General features: G+C 58.3%; 1 long non-coding RNA gene across 1 annotated transcript; it reads left to right on the top strand.

The window, feature by feature from the left end:
• The first annotated feature begins 248 nt into the window (after positions 1-248).
• LOC147572176 (uncharacterized) lies at positions 249-3,847 on the top strand. Its single transcript, XR_015245821.1, has 3 exons — positions 249-489; positions 725-910; positions 3,207-3,847. It is a non-coding gene; the product is annotated as an uncharacterized LOC147572176 (long non-coding RNA).
• The last annotated feature ends 401 nt before the right edge of the window (positions 3,848-4,248 follow it).

Below are 4,248 nucleotides of genomic sequence, written 5' to 3'. Positions count from 1 at the left end.
CAGGCCCTAGGGTAACAGGTGCCCACTCTTGGGGCTTCTGTTTCAGTGGGTGTCAGGCTGGGGGGTGCCAGTGCTAAGCGCACACTGATTACCACGGACACCCTGATGGACAGGTGCAGGGTGTTAACGGAGTAGCCTGAGGAGTTAGGGACGGCTTCCCGGAGGAGGTGGTGGTCGCCTGGGAGTCCTGCGGAGGGAGGGCCTGGCAGGCAGATGAAGAAGGTGGGGGGGGGGGGGGACATTGCCAGCGTTCCAGGCAGAGGAGCCCTGGGTGGTGAGCGGTTGGGCTCTCCAGGGGCTGGGAGAGCGTGTGTGGCAGGTGGGGTGGGAAGGGCGTGGCACGGAAGAGAGCCAGGCCGAGGGGGGCCACCCGCGAGGACTTGGCTTTTATCCGGCAGCTCCGGGAAGCCTTTCCAGGGTCTGAAGCAGAGGAAGGGGCGGCACGGTCAGATTTGCATTTTCCAGCGATTTCTGTGCTGCCCTGCGAAGGTGGGTTTGAGGGCGGGGGGACGGCGGTGGGGCCAGTTAGGTGTGAGGGATGTGACTTGGGGCAGAGGGGCAGGGACGGAGGGAGGGCCATGTTGGGAGCTGTCACGAGGCTGGGTCACCAGGACTGGGGGCACACCTGCCACGTGAGGTGCTGGGGCTCTGGGGGTGGTGGTGTGGGGGACAGAGAGGTGGGCGCCGCAAGGAGGGACACACGTTGTTCACCCCTGGCTCTCAGGTGTGGGGCCCGGCGAGTGACCCACTGGACAGATGCCCTCGGGCTTGCTGACCCGCTTTGTCCGCCGAGCGGCCGTCACACAAGAGCCGCTCCTCGGGTGACCACAGGAGAGCCCCGCTATGACCTTCCTCACCTGGCGGGCTTCCTGTCCAGCTGGTTGCCCCGGATGCCATCGGAGAGGCACAGGTGCGTAGCAGTGAGTGTGTAGGTGTGAGAGAGGGAGGGGGTGGGAGACGGGGGCCTCACGCTTCCTTAGTGTTCGAGGCTCAGCTGGGGCCGTGGTCTGGCCGCCCCGCCGCACTCTGGCCCAGTCACTTAGAACACTGTCCTGCCACTGCCACATTATGTCCCCAGACTTCCCCAGAGGCTTGGGGTTCTGTGTTTGCCGTCGTGGGGTGTGACACGTGGAAGGCACAGCTCACCCACCCCCGGCGGGGCACCGCTCAGTCACTCATTCATTCACTCGTTCATTCACTCATTCACTCACTCATTGACTCACTCATTCACTCATTCAGTCACTCACTCATTGACTCATTCATTCACTCATTCATTGACTCATTCATTCACTCATTCATTCACTCAGTCATTCACTCAGTCACTCACTCATTCACTCACTCATTCATTCACTCACTCATTCACTCATTCATTGACTCATTCATTCACTCATTCATTCACTCAGTCATTCACTCAGTCACTCACTCATTCACTCACTCATTCATTCACTCATTCATTCACTCATTCATTCACTCACCCACCACGTGCTGGGCTCTGTGGAGGCTCTGGGTGGGTCATGGCAAGAAGACAGGCAGGTCCTGCCCCTTGAGCTCACCTCCAGTGCCTCTGGACACCAGGGGTGCTGCCTTTAGGGTCAGCTCGCGGGCCCCAGCGCACGTAGCGTCCCCTGCACCCGAGCTGGCGGAGAGGAGGCCCTTCCGGAGCCCACGTCTGGTGCTGCCCAGACACACACACCTTCCTCCCGGAGGTTCAGGGCAGTGGCGCCGGGAACAGCAGGACCTGACAAGTGCCTGAGACTCGTGAGCGGCTGAGCACAGCCTGGAGCCGGACGGGGAGTGCGGCGCCACCTAACGAAGATGCCAGGCGGGTGGGGTTGGTGGTGGTGTGTCAGTGGGATGAAATTTAATGTATCTGCGCGGCTTCCTTTAATGAAATCAGCAAGACAGAAAGTATCAGGTACACACTCATTACAACTGTGCTGAAACCTACGGTCTCAGCTGTGCAGGGAGAGCACAATGCACAGAAAAGACTGTAGTTTGCTAAATGTTAACGATACTTCAGGTAGGTGGGTTATACATTTTCTCCTTTATTGTTTTCTGTTCTTTCCAGATTTTTATATGAGCAAGCAAATATTACTATGAGAATTCAGAGAAGTAATTTTTTTTTAATGTTTATTTTTGAGAGAGAGAGAGAGAGGGAGAGAGAGAGTGCAAGCAGGGGAGAGGCAGAGAGAGAGGGAGACACAGAATCCGAAGCAGGCTCCAGGCTCCGAGCTGTCAGCACAGAGCCCGACGTGAGGCTGGAACCCACAAACTGTGAGATCACGAACTGAGCTGAAGTCGGCCACTCAACTGACTGAGCCACCCAGGCGCCCCTGAGAAGTCAATAAAAACACTGAAAGCCTCCTATGTGTACAGATTGGCATAGATTAGAAAAGTATTTCCAGGGATGTGAGAAGGGCTTGGTGAACACCGAGCCCCGTTGGCTTCAAAGTTCTGGGATTTGATTTAATTCTGCGTGAGCTGAGAAGCTCACGCTCTAGTCAGACTTCTTAAATTTTTTTTTTTTCAACGTTTATTTATTTTTGGGACAGAGAGAGACAGAGCATGAACGGGGGAGGGGCAGAGAGAGAGGGAGACACAGAATCGGAAACAGGCTCCAGGCTCTGAGCTGTCAGCACAAAGCCCGACGCGGGGCTCGAACTCACAGACCGTGAGATCGCGACCTGGCTGAAGTCGGACACTTAACCGACTGCGCCACCCAGGCGCCCCAAGTCAGACTTCTTTATTTGCTCATCCGTTAGTTCCCAAGTGTGTGGCATCCCTGTCTGTTCCTGGTATTGTTCCCCACGCCGGGCACACAGACGCGTAAGGACAAGGCACTCCCGCTGGGAGTCCCTACAGTGTCGGAGGCTCATGGCAGAGGTCACGGCTGACCCTGTTTGGGCCTGTGGGGATCAGGGAGGGTCTCACGAAGGAGGCTCGTTTGAACAGGGCCTTGAGGGATGAAAAAGAGTTCTCTAGGCAGCCTATCGAGGGAGACAGCTTATGCCACGTTGGGGATTACTTTTGGAGATGCCCACGTGCGCTGTGAGGGACGACGGGGTGTGTGGACTGCAGACTGCGGTCCTCCCAGCCGTGGGGCTCAGGAGGACAAGGGTCAAAGGTCTGAGCACACACGTCATCATGACCCCGGGGGTCCTGGCTGTGTCTTCCCTCCCTTTAACCAAGACTCCTGTGTGTCCCAGGCCTCTTTGGAAAATGACCGCTCGGCCTCTCAGTACCGCCTGGTCCCGGGTCTGGAAACATCTGGGTCCTGCCCGGCTGGAAAGATGGGCGTGACCCCCTGGATCTCTGTCCTCGGCCGCGAGAAGGTGACCCACCGCTGGAAATTCCCACGGCAAGTGTCGGTGTTGACAAGAGTCCCTGAGAAAGTGGTGGCCAGGGGGCTGTGTGCCGAGCCCTCGAGGCCTTTCCCCTCGGGCTCTCCTTCTTCCACCCTCTGTCCTCTGCCGCGGCCTCCCTTCCCTCCACCTGTCCCCTCTGTGCGGCTGTCCCCTCGGCCTTCGAGCCGCTGGCGGGCCCTCCCAGGGCTGCTCTGTCCCCCAGCTCTGCACACCTCTCTCCTCCCTCCTCCTTGTCGCCTGCCTGGCTCTGGGTCACCCCCTTACTTGGTTCCAAAGAGCGAGCCCCAACTTGCCCATGAGGGTGCTCAGAGGGGGCGGAGTCGGCGGGCGCGTCTCTGGACAGGCGTCTCTTCAAGGAGCCTGAATCCGTGACGTGAAAGTGTGAAGGGCTCTTCCACTCCGGCTCCCTGCTCCTGCGTGAGCGGACACATCTCCAGACAGGGAGCCGTCAGGTTTCCTGCAGGAAATGAAAGACCTGCGCGGCCCGCTGGCCTTCGCCAGAGGCTTTGCTTCCCGGGTGCGTGGAGGCCACATCTTTAATAGGATCCCTTCCCCAGATCTCTCTAAGGAAGGTGGACGCGTGTCTTCTAGATAAGCGAGCTCACAGTAAGGCTGGCGGTTCTCATTTCGGTGCGAGCCAGCGTCTCACCCCTTCTTATCTGAGTCACAAGGACACTGGGCCGGCACCGTCCTCGCCGTCTACACTGGGGAGCTGTCCTGGTGGGGGAGAATCCTTATGGTGAGTGCATCTGGGCCTCCGGCTGGTCTGGTGGACGCAGTGCTGGGCTCGCTTCCTCCTTGAATCTCTGATTCCTTGATTCAGTGCTCAACCTGTCAGCATCTGCTTCAGAGGAAGACAGGCCCCAGTCTAGCCAACATGGCC

Source organism: Puma concolor, chromosome E4 (genome assembly GCF_028749965.1).
Source record: "Puma concolor isolate L17-30 chromosome E4, mPumCon1.1.hap2, whole genome shotgun sequence".
NCBI lineage: Eukaryota > Metazoa > Chordata > Mammalia > Carnivora > Felidae > Puma > Puma concolor.
The sequence above is the reverse complement of the archived record's forward strand: the minus strand, read 5'-3'. Positions and strand labels throughout refer to the sequence as shown.